Source organism: Gossypium arboreum, chromosome 4 (genome assembly GCF_025698485.1).
Source record: "Gossypium arboreum isolate Shixiya-1 chromosome 4, ASM2569848v2, whole genome shotgun sequence".
Taxonomy (NCBI): domain Eukaryota; kingdom Viridiplantae; phylum Streptophyta; class Magnoliopsida; order Malvales; family Malvaceae; genus Gossypium; species Gossypium arboreum.
The window spans coordinates 69559300-69572505 of record NC_069073.1 but is presented as its reverse complement, the minus strand read 5'-3'; the positions used below and the strand labels follow the sequence as shown (position 1 = coordinate 69572505).

The 13206-nt window shown below is 36.6% G+C and overlaps 1 non-coding gene across 1 annotated transcript; it reads right to left on the bottom strand.

The window, feature by feature from the left end:
• Positions 1 to 9593: 9593 nt before the first annotated feature.
• On the bottom strand, positions 9594 to 9700 carry LOC128292566 (small nucleolar RNA R71). Its single transcript, XR_008282551.1, has one exon. It is a non-coding gene; the product is annotated as a small nucleolar RNA R71 (small nucleolar RNA).
• Positions 9701 to 13206: the final 3506 nt, after the last annotated feature.

Genomic DNA, 13206 nt, shown 5'->3' with positions numbered 1-13206 from the left:
CATAAAAATTAATCGAAATAAACTTTTCTATCTCAGATTTGTGGTTTCGCAACCTCTATTCCATTTAGGCCTTATTTCGAGATGTTACATTATTCCTCAACAAAAAGGGAAACAATCGAAGGCAAATGGCGTCATCAGAAACGCCATTAATTTTAAAAGTGTCGCAAAACTCTAACAAATTTGCCAAGTGAGTGTTGGGATCCTCGTCCTAGAAACCATCAAACTGAACACACTGTTGGATCATTTGAATGGTGATAGGTTTCAGTTCAAAATTATTTGCAGCAACAACAGGCCTAACTATGCTCGATTCAGTTCCTATTAAATTATGTTTAGCATAATCATACATAGTGCGTGGAGCAGGATTTTGATTTACTGGATCAGCAGCAATCACAGGAGGTAGCAAATTTTCTTGGTTTTTAGCCATCTCCTCGGTTGCGGTTGAAGTGTCATCCTCTTGCTCATCCTCTATGCATCTTAGGCTTCGCCTTCTTTCTCTTTGATTTTTGCAAACTGTACGGTAGATCTCACAGTCAAAAAGTAGTAGTCCTGACTGGTTTCTTCTAGTCATAAACTAGAAAAACCTGTTAGAAGAAAATAAATGAAAAATTAGAAAAGAAAATAAAAATTTAAATTACAATAAAAGTAAAATGGCTGAAGTAATAAAAATCAAGTGTTCCTAATATCCTAGTTCTCCGGCAACGGCGCCAAAAACTTGATGCGTGATATTCGTAACAGGTTTTAAAAATTTATAAATGAATCGTTCGTGAGACTAACTTATTATCACGATTAAGGCAAGTGTACCTATTGAACAGTAGTATAGTTCAGCAAGATCGGATTGTCGAACCCAAAGGAAATATGAGCACTAGTATTTACTTCCTTTTTATTATCTAGCCTAAAAATTAAGAGGTTTGGTTATCTAAACTAATTACTAACTGAGAATGAACAGAAAGAAAATTTGGGAAAATACTTTTTAGAAAATTCGATTGATGAAGACAATACCTAAGGAAAAATCCACCTAGACTTCACTTGTTATTTGACTCTGAATCAGACGATTTATTCATTTGACTTGATCCGTAGAAATCCCTAAGTTATATTATTATATCTCTCGAGACTAATAACATCTAACCCTAGGTTGAATAAATGAAATCTCTTTCTAATTAACACCCTAGAATTGCATTAACTCGATCTACGGATTCCCTTATTAGGTTTCACCCTAATTCGGCAAAATCTTGTCACCTTATCTTTAGGCGCGCAATCAACTCCGCTTAATTACGATAAATTTACTCTTAGACAAGGTCTATTCCTCCTTTGAATAAGAGCGTTAACTTGAATCAATATCCTGGAATATTAAAACAAGAATTAGGAACACATAATTAAGAACAAAGCAAATATTTATCATACAATTCAGATAATAATAACAAGATCCGTCTTAGGTTTCATTCCCCTTAGGTATTTAGGGGTTTTATTTCATACTTATGAAGGAAAACATCTCAAAAGCATAAAGATAACAAAACATAAGAAAACCCAAAACTCTTGAAGGAACTTGGAGGGAGATCCTCAGTCTTGATGACTAATCCGGCTTCTGAGATGGATCAATCGACTTTCTTTGAGTAATTCCTTGCTTCCTACTCTGCATCCCCTTTCTAAATGCCTCATCAGGTGTTTAAATAAGCTTTAGAATGCCTAAGAGCCCCAAAAATTAGCTTTTTTCGAATAGGGTTATACTTGGGCTCGGCAGGGACACGCCCGTGTGCTATTACTCCAGCCCATGGTCAAGTCTGTTGAATAGGCATGGGCGTGTAGTATACCCGTGTGAGTCATGCTTCAATCCTGCCAAAGGGACACAGCCGTGTGACGCGCCCATGTGAGAAAGTCCACGCTGTGTTGATTTAACACGTGGGTCTATTTTCTCTGTTTTCAGCTTGTTTCTCACTCTTTTTACTCTCCTATGCTCATCTAAGTATAAAACATGAAATTAAAGGATTAGGAGCATCGAATTCACCAATTCTAAGGAGAAACCATCCACAAATGTGCTAAGCATGGGATAAAAATATGTATAAATTACGGTTTATCAGTAACATAGATAATTTGAGCCATTGAAAGATGATGAGTTAGTTATTGTTTGATCTTTGAGAACAGCAAAAATGCAATTCCTAGTACTGGGGTTGAAAATCCTCGATTTCATTGAGAATGATGGTTATATGGTTAATCTTGTCTATTGACTGTTTGGTCTTAGCCGAGTACAAGGTTGAAACTGAAGTTTTATTGTAAGTCTATGCAGCTGAGAAATGCTATGTGATTTGTTGTTATGTGTTTGGCTAAATTGCCAATCGTTTTGGTAGGTACAGAATTTTCACTTGACTGGTAAATGGAATTATGTGTCTCTAAGGTTGTCAAATTTCTTTGAATGTTAGTCTTCATTTTTCGGATTGAGGTTCAAGGTTTATATTGTGATCTCTTGGGAAAGTTAAAGGAAGCTCTAAAAATTTACAGGCAACTAAGAGATCGAATTTGCAAACTATCGAACCATATGAAATTATAGAGAGTGTAAAGTTGAATTTGAAAGGATTCAAGCATGTTATATGTATGTGTGATATGACGGTATAGATCAGATTCTTCGTGCATATAAATTCTCCGACATAAGTCAAGATTGGGTTGATATGTTGTATAACGAAGAACTACTCGTGACCTTGGAACGAAGGATTGTAGTGTTAAGAACTAAAAGGTCAGTATTAGTAAAGGTTCTCTAACAATGTTATCAATAAAGGAGCTTATGCAAAAATCAAACCTCATTTCCGGTAAGATTTTTGGGGATGAAAATCCCTAAAGGGGGAGAGCTGTAACAGCCCGATTTTGGGCCTAAGCGGAACAGTGGTCTTAAGACCACAAATTTGACGTAATAAAATTCATTTTATTATATTTTTATGGTCTACAAGTTCACAGAATGATTTCGTGAAAAACTTGTTAGAAAATTTTGACGTTTGGGAACTCAATTTGGTCAAAAGGACTAAATTGTAAAAAGTACAAAAGTTGAGTTCTACAAGTTAGAGGTTTCTAATTGTTATGAAATTTTAAATTGGACGTATGGTAATTAGACCATTGGATAATTTGTTGGACAAAAATGGACATGAAATGGGTGAAATAGAATATTTTTAAGTTAGGGGCATTTGGGTAATCTAGTAATTAAAATAAATTAAAAACAAAATAAAAGCCAAAATTTCTTGTCCATATTCTTCCTTGGTCGAATATTGCATGAAAAAACCATGGATAGGGTTTTCTAAGCTTCCAAGCTTGATTATCAAGGAAAACGAGATTCAGGCTTAAATCGGGAAGGTACGAGATTATAGACTAAAATGGTAATTAGCCGTGCTCGGGTTCAAGGTAAGTTTGTGTGATAATATTAATAATAATGCAATGTCATACTTGAATTTTAAATTATATTATTGCCTCATAAATTGAATGATTTGTCATAAGGATGTATACGATGAGAATTTGACAAGTAATTACCTACGATAATGTTATCGTTGTTTATGATTGAATCTAAATTGGTAAGTTGATTCAAAATTGATGAGTTAAAGGTTATTGTATGCTATGCATAAGAAGTTATCTACAATATGTCTATGCTGTGTAATGACAATGTGATGATTTGTGATTTTGTGTTAAAAAGCAATTATCATGATTATTATCATTATGTGAAATAATGAGCTTAATTATCATCATGAGATATATGATTCGGTCCTAGAGACAAGTTTCGGCGAGATATGTATTTGAAGAAACCCAGGTGACCTTGAGAAATACTTAGGATTCAGATATCATGACACCATGGTTAGTGAGATCCCGTGAAAGACCATGTCTGGAACATGGCATCGGCGTTGATATGTATGCCAATGTAAGACCATGTCTAGGACATGGCATTAGTGATGATATGTATGCAAATGTAAGACCATGTCTGGGATATGGCATCGGCACCAATATGTGATCCCATATAAGACCATATCAGGGATATGGCTTCGGCATCGTTAAGTGATTTTGTATAAGACCATATCTGGGATATGGTGTCCATAAGTGGATCCATGTAAGACCATGTCTGGGATACGACTTTGGTACTTTATTTGGTGCATGATGATCCCGAACGTCTTGTAGTATTTCGGGCGGTCCAATAGACCATTCAAGATTTTGGTTAAGAAGATGAGTAATATGAGTAAGAATATGTGGTACAGGTATGTACGTGAATCTCTAAACTTATGGTTATTGATTTTGAAATGTCGAGACCTCGGTCAGCTCAGATGTATGAATTATGATTATGAATTTTGTTGCAATATCTGGCTAACTTACATTGTGTAATTGAACATGGATGTAACATCCCAAATTAGGGCCTAGTTGGAATAATGGTTTCGGGACCATAAACCTGACATAAAAATATTTATTTTATGATTATTTTGAGGTCTAGGACATGAAAGCATGCTTGTGTGAAAGTTTCATGAAAAAATTCTAGGTGTAAGGTGTTCAATTGAAAATTAGGGACCAAATCAAATAAATTGCAAAACTTGTATTCTAGAAGCAATTTGTATGAAATTGCATGGATTATTAATTAGGAGGTTTTAAATAGAAATTTGCCCAAATTATAAGTTTTAGGGCAAAAATGGGCATGGATGGAAAATTTTGAAAGTATAGTAAGGAAGGGCATTTTGGTCATTTACTAATAAATGTAATAAAAAGGGAAAATCAAAGCAAAATTCACTCATCTTCTTCCTTGTGGCTGCCAAAATTTGAAAGGGTTTCATAAGCTTGGGTTTTGACATTTTCAAGCTTGATAGTAAGTGACTCCTAGCCCCGTTTTTAACGTTCTTTACATTTTTGAGATCTTCGTAACATGCTTTATCCATTTCTGCCCATATTTCAAGCTAAGGTTCATGTTAGAAAATTGACCCATGCATGAGATTCTTATTCTTTGATGATTTATGGAGGATTATGAAAGTTAGATGTTAGATAAACATCTTTTACTAGATGATTTTTCATGAAAACACTAAAAAGGGACCTATTTGTAAAAGGTACAAAATAGGTGGTAGAAATGTAAAATAGAGGAAAATATGGGCTGATATGAGCTTAGAATAGATTTGGCTAGGCTTGGGTAACCAAGAAAATATATGCATTTTGTTTTACGAGCATTAGGACCAAATTGTGAAAAAGTGAAAGGTTAGGGGTAAAGTGGTCATTTTGCCCAAGAGTGAAATTTTGGGCTAAATTTGAATAATGAGATAGAATAATAATTTATTTCGTTTATATAGACCCCGAGAGACCAATTTTGTAGGTTGATCGTGGAAAACAAAAGGTTGTGGAATAACTCAAATCCAAATCCGAAACATTTTCCATGTAAGTTCATGTAACTCAATGTAGTACTTTTAAAATACTTAAATGTATATTCTTAAATGTGATGTAAATTTTGATACTCAATGTATAATAATTCATGAAACATGATTGTATTGATTTATAAAGGATTTAAATATCCCAGTTGAATGAAAAGGGTATTCGATGGAATTCTTAAAAATGAATTGAAGGTAAAAAGGATCTAGCCCGGACGGGTGTTCCTTATGTGATCTGGCCTCCCGAAGAATATGTGTTTTAAATGGATTTAGCCCGAACAACTAATCCGAATTAGGATCCGAATTTAGCTTGGATTGGTAATTCAGATCCGAGCTCATTAGAGTATTTGTCGTTGCAGGGGATTTAGCCTAGACTGGTAATTCTGACATTACTTTATGAGTTTACACTACGGGGGATTTAGCCTGGACTAGTAATCCCGTCGTAAAAGAAAAAGGTAACCGGGAGTACGCTCGTTGAAAAGGTCACTAATATGAACTGATGGTAAATGATTTAGTATGCCATAAGTGTACTAAAGAATATCCATTGAGAATCCGAGAAATTCAACGGGATTAGTATGAGAAGTGGAATTGAGATTTTTGTTATGATGAGCTCATCTACTAATTGTTTACTATCATATATTACTATGTGCCTAACTTGATGATTGAGTACATGTGTTAGGAAAATATTCTATACTTGATGGATTGCCTATTTAATGTGGTTGTATGTTAAATAACCGGTAAGTTTACTTTCCTATTATATGGACTTACTAAGCATGTAAATGCTTACCCCATTGCATTTTTCCCTATTTTATAGAGTTCGTGGACTCGTGGAGCTTGGAAGATGGTGGGAGCCTTGATCACACTATCAACAGGTCTCGTTTTGGTATAAAGAAACATTCATTTTGATATAATGCCATGTATAGGATTTGTTTTGATCATTTTGTTATATGTGTCATTTGGGTCAGCCAAAGAAATGGCTTATGAAGATATGCTAATTCATTTTGTACACGGCCATGAGATATGGCTCATATTGATATGGGTGGTAACCCTACTAAATATACATGTTCAAGTTTAAATGTTTCTTGTGATGTGATTGTATAGTCTAGAATGAATGGATGTGTAAAAATGAAGCCCAATAACTTGAGAATGGTTATGGCATAAAATGGTATGTGGTTATATCATGGCCTAAGTATGAAATGTTGAATGTGCTAATGATAACCCCAATACAAGAAGTATAACTTGAACAAGTGTAATAAGGTTTATATATATGAATCATGTCAAGGATGTTTAAGTGTAATTATATACCATGTTAAGTGTCCACGAGATATATGAGTGTGTATGGATGTACAAAAAAAGGGTGACCAATGGCTTGGAAAATAGCCTTTAAATGGTCCACACGGGTAGACACACGGTCTGCCCCACGGGCGTGTTGAATGGCCGTGCGTCCCCTGCACCCTAATTTTTGCAAGTCAGTATGTTTAGTAGTAAACACACGGGCTAAGACATGGGCATGTGTCTTGGTTGTGTGAGAGACACGACCTACCCACATGGGCATGTACTCTGGCCATGTGAAGTCTACATCTTTTTATGAAAAATTCACTTAATTTTTAATTGACCACATGGTCTAGCCACACGGCCGTGGGACACTAAATTGATGTTGACATCATAGTCAGAGAGTTACATGGCCGGAGGACACAGGTGTGTCCCTTGTCTCACGCGGGCGTGTGGTTTTGTATTAGGGAAATTTCCGAAACTTTTCTAAAAGTTCCCTATTTAGTTCCAATCCTTTTCCGATGGCTATTTTGGGCTTCGTAGGCCTATATTAGGGACAATTTGTGTATGAATGAACGAAATTGTTTTAAAGAAATAAAATTATAGCCTGACCTTTTTACGTGAATGTTTGTGTATGTGTTCAGTAATGCCTCGTATCCTATCCTAGCCTCGGGTATGGGTAAGAGGTATGACAATGGATTCTATGAAATGGTGAGTTCATGATTTGTTGAAAATGAACTTATGATAGTTATCATTATATTGCACTAAAATAGTTTTGGATAGCAGCAGTAGTCCAAATTTAAAAATCCACCAAAAATTGTGGAAATCGAATTAGAGATTGAATAAGATATGAAATTAAATCTTATTGAGTCTAGTTTCACATAGAGGAAACAATGTAAGAAAAATAAATTCATATTGTGAGATTGATAAACTGTAATTCATACATATTTTTATCCCATGCTTAGCATATTTTATGGATGATTTTTCCTTAAAATTGGTGAATTCGATGCTCCTAACACCTTAATTTATGTTTTATACTTAGGTGAGCATAGGAGAGTGAAAGGAACAAGAAATGGACCAAAAATGGAGAAAATGGGTCAATGTACGAAATCAACACGGCCTGGACCTCCTCACACAGGCAGACCACACGGCCGTGTCAATTTGGCAGAATCAAACCACGACTCACACGGGTTGACCACACGCCCGTGCCTATTTAACAGGCTTGACCACGGCCTTAAGCAATCACACACAGGCGTGTCACACGGGCGTGTCCCTGTCGAGCCCAAATTGAGTCCAATTTGGAAAAGGCTAATTTTGAGGGTTCTCAGGCATTCCAAAGCCTATAAATACACCCTAGAGGAGGAGGAAAAAGGGACACACAGGGAAGAAAGCAAGGAACTGATCAAGGAAAGCCGATTGATCCATTTGAGAAGCCAGATTTATCATCAAGATTGAAGATCTCCTCTCAATTTCCCTTCAGGAGTTTTGGGGTTTTTCTTTATGTTTTGTATTCATTATTCTTCTGAGATGTTTACCTTTTTAGTTATGAACTAAAACCCTTAAATACTTAAGGGGAATGAAACCTAAGACAGATCTTGTTATTATTATTTGAAATGTATGATAAATATTTGGCTTTTTCTTAATTATGTGTTCTTAATTCTTGTCTTGATATTCCAGGATATTGATTCAAGTTAAGCTCTTATTCAAAGGAGGAAAAAACCCTGTTTAAGAGTACATTTGTCATAATAAGGGGATCCATAGATCGAGTTAATGCAACCCTAGGAAGTTAATTAGAAAGAGATTTCAATTATTCAACCTAGGGTTAGACGTTTTTAGTCTCGAGACGGATAATAATATAACTTAGGGATTTCTACGGATCAAGTCAAATGAATAAATCATCCGATTCAGAGTCAAATAACAAGTGAAGTCTAGGTGGATTTTTCCTTAGGTATTGTCTTGATTCAATCGTTTTTCCAAAAAGTAATTCCCCAATTCTATTTTCTATGATTTCTTAGTTTAGTTAATTAGTTAGTTAAAACAAATCTCATTTTTCTTAGGCTAGATAATAAAAAGATCATCATTACTAGTACTTTTAGTTCCTTTGGGTTAAACAATCCGATCTTGCTAAAACTATACTACTGTTCAATAGGTACACTTGCCTTCATTGTCATAATAGTTAGTTTCAAGAATGATTCATTATAAATATTTAAAACCTATCATGAATATCACGTATCAAGTTTTTGGCACCGTTTTCAGGGAACTAATATATTAGGAACACTCGATTTTTTTTACTTTAGCCATTTACTTTTGCTGCAATTTAAATTTTATTCTAATTTTTATTACTAATTCTTCTTTTTCCCTTTTTCTGACAGGCTCTTATAGTTTATGACTAGAAGAAACCCGTCAGGACCATTACTTTTTGACACTGAGATTGATCGCACAGTTCACAGAAACCAAAGAGAAATAAGGCAAAGCTTAAGATACACAGAGAATGAACAAGAGGACGATATTCAAACCACAACCGAGGAGATGGCTGAAAACCAAGAAAATCTGCTACCTCCTGCAATTGCTGTTAATCAAAATCCTGCTCCGCGCACTATGTATGATTATGCTAAACCTAATTTAACAGGAACTAAGTCAAGTATAGTTAGACCTGCTATTGCTGCAAATGATTTTGAACTGAAACCTAACACAATTCAAATGATACAACAGTTTGTATAGTTTGATGGTTTGCAAGACGAGGATCCCAACGCTCATTTGGCAAATTTCCTAGAATTTTGCAATACCTTCAAAATTAATGGCATTACTAATGACGCCATTCGCCTTTGATTGTTTCCCTTTTCATTAAGAAATAAGGCTAAACAATGGTTGAACTCGTTACCACAGGGGTCAATCACTACGTGGGAACAAATGACCGAAAAATTTTTATTCAAATATTTTCCACCGGCTAAAACAGCCAAATTACGTAATGATATCTTTGCTTTTGTGCAAATGGATTTAGAAACATTCTACGATGCATGGGAGAGATACAAGGACCTTTTGAAAAGGTGCCGTCACCATGGGTTACCGCTTTGGCTACAGGTTCAAACGTTTCATAATGGCCTGAATCCTTCGACTCGATAAATGCTTGATGCAGCCGCTGGAAGAACTATCAATAATAAAACACCTGAGGCGGCTTACGAATTTATTAAGGAGATGTCACTGAATAACTATCAGTGGCAAGTTATGAGAACAAAGCCGACGAAAGCATCCGGTGTTTTCAACCTCGACGCGGTTACTATACTATCTAACCAAGTAGAACTCCTAAATAAAAAGATTGATAGTTTGTGTGGTTCTACTCAAGTACATCGAGTGATGAGGTGCAATTTGAATGGAGGAGGAGCATGCATAGAGTATCAACCCTTCAACCCTAGCAACGAGGAGGAACAAGTCCAATATATGGGTAACAATAACTCTAGATCCCAAAATAACCCATATAGTAACACTTATAATGCTAGTTGGAGGAACCATCCCAATTTCTCGTGGGGCGCTTAAGGAAATCAAAGGCCACAACATCCTCTAGGCTTTCAAAAACCACCTTCCCAGTAAGAAAAGAAGCCGAACCTTTAGGAGATGCTAACCAAATTCATCCCAGTCTTAGAAACTTGTTTTCAGAATACTGAGACAACACTCAAAAATCAACAAGCATCCATCCAAGGGCTCCAAACTTAGATTGGACAGCTTGCCAAGTTGATTTTTGAACAACCACAAGGTAGCTTGCAAAGCAATACAGAATCTAACCCAAGGGAGCAACTCAACGATTACTAGTCAAGATGAGGAAGGGTTAGTCACACTTGAACCAGAACCAAGGCAAGAAAGTGAGATAAGCAAAGGTAAAGGTAAGATAGACCACAATGAGCAGAAACCAGTAAGTACAAAATACAAACCTCGTGTGCCATACCCTAATGCGACAAGGAAAGATTGCTCGGATGAACAATTTGGTAAATTCCTTAAACTCTTAAAAAAATTACATATTAACTTATCATTTATTAAAGCTCTATCGCAGATGCCAAATGCAATGAAATTTTTAAAGAAGCTTTTAACAAATAAGAGGAAGTTGGACGAGGCTTTACATGTGAAGCTAAACGCAGTTTGCTTAGCTATTCTATAGAATAAACTACCCAACAAATTGAAAGATCCAGGGAGTTTTACAATTCCTTGCTTAATTGGTAGTTTAGATGTTAATAATGCATTAGCTAATTTAAGGGCACGTATTAACGTCATGCCTTACAAAATGTTTAAACAACTAGGTCTTGGGAAACCCAAATAGACTAGGATGAGCATTCAATTAGCAAATAAAACTATAAGATTTCCTAGGGGTATTATTAAAGATGCGCTAGTTAAAACCGATAAATTTATATTTCCCGTTGACTTCATTGTTCTAGACGTAGAGAAGGATAGCAACACCCCTTTGATTTTAGGAAGGCCCTTTTTAGCAACTGCTAGAACGATTATTGATGTTGGCACAGGTGAGCTCACACTTCGTGTGGGAGATGAAACAATCACCCTTCAAGCTCACAATTCCTGCAACACATCAAAAATTGAAAGTGATTGTCTAAACCATTCTACTAAAACTAACAATATGGTGCAACCTACTTTACAGGAAATGAGTTTGAAGAAAGTACATGATCCATTTTCAAGCAATAGTAGAGGACCTATTCATGAAGAACGAAGGCTACAAATCGAGGAGCTAGATGAATGGCAGACACATAAACCGATAACACACGATAAACCAAAACTATGCTAGAACGAGCTCAATACCTCACCAAATCAACTTAAGGTTGGAGATAAAGTTTCATTAGATGTCGCAGATCCTCACATTGACACTGCCAAACCGAATAAAGAAATTCCTCTTACAATACTTAGCATTTTCCCATTTGGTACAGTCGAGGTAAGTGATCCCAAATTCGGTACTTTTAAGGTAAACAATACCCGCCTAAAACCTTATTTTAATGAGATTCACAGCAGGAATGAGGAGTAGAAACTCCTCGAACCACCATGACCATTCAATAGAAAGGTAAGTCGAGCTTAGACTATAAATAAGCACTTCTCGGGAGGCAACACTAGCACTAACTGTATTAACTTCTTTAAATTTTAGTGTTTAACACCTAACTTACTAACGAAGCTCTTAAATACAGGTTTACCACACAGACACGGCCAAGAACACGGGCGTGCTTAGGACAGTGTGGAAACAGGGCAAAGATTTTCCCCAGCACGGGATACAATAAAACGCCACGATCGTGTGACATGGCCGTGGCCGAACCTGCCAAAACAACATGGGCATGCAGCATGCCCGTGCCTTGAAACCGTGGCCGAACCTGTCAAATTAACACAGGCGTGCGACACATCCATGCCAGGCAACCGTGGGCGAACCTGCCAAAACAACACAGGCGTGGCCCTTCATACACGGGCATGGTAGTAGTGAATAAAGACAGACACGGCCGTACGACACGGCCGTGCGCACTAACACTCCCAAGGTACATGGGCATGGGGAAATTGTCAGACGCACCCAAATTCAAAATTCGTGAATCACACGAGCAAAAATTAGGGAACACGGGCGTGTTCCCTGGCCATGTGTCCCAAAAACTCTAAATACCCTTCACTATTCATCAGCTCCCTCACCTAAAATCCCTAACCCTAGCCACTGCAAGTCCACACGGCCTTCCTAACATGCCTGTGCGCCGCTTCCAACCCAATTTTTACGCTCATTCTCCTCTTTCTATCGTTTGTTTACTCTTTTCTCTTTTATTTTACTGATTTCTAATGCCATTTATCATAGTAATCTGCACTTTTCATGTTATATTCATCTTTCTATCGCACAAACTTCGTATCTAGAGTAGTTATCATCCTTTTCATGTTGAAGTTCTTGCACATTCATAGTTAAGTAGATAAATGTATATTTTTAAGTTTTGTTTTGGTAATTTTTTTTTATTTTCTTAGTCAGTATATTAGGCTACATTCATTCATGGTTATTGTTTTTATGGGTTCATGCTATTAACCCCACACAAATTCATTCTTTAGATATCTCCATTACTTATTCTCATAGGGTTATTTGGAACATTTAATTTGGCTATTATAGTATAGGTTAATATGTAAGCCCCATGGAAAGTATTCACATTCCACTTCAATTTCCATTACAGGTCCACCATGTCATCTTCACGAGGAAAGAAAGATGTCGTTCCCTTTTCTGTAGTTCCCCATTGGGCCCTAAAAAGAACTTTTCCATATTTTACGGGCCCGACCCTTGGAAGTGGGCCGTTGTATAGACTGGGCCGCGCTAGAACAAGTCCAAATCGCGGATGCAATTTGGGCCCTCCACACCATCGATCCTTAGGGGCTTTTCTTTGAGATTGTCGAGTCAACATATCTCGAACTCACAATGTAACTTTGCTCAACATTCCATCTTCAGACCGTGATGACCCGCTTTGATGACCCAAGAACAATCCAATTTCACCTTGGCGGTCTAGTCCGCCAATTGAATGTCCCAGAGTTCGAAACCGCTCTGGGCCTTTAAATTGAGGAGTTCATGGAG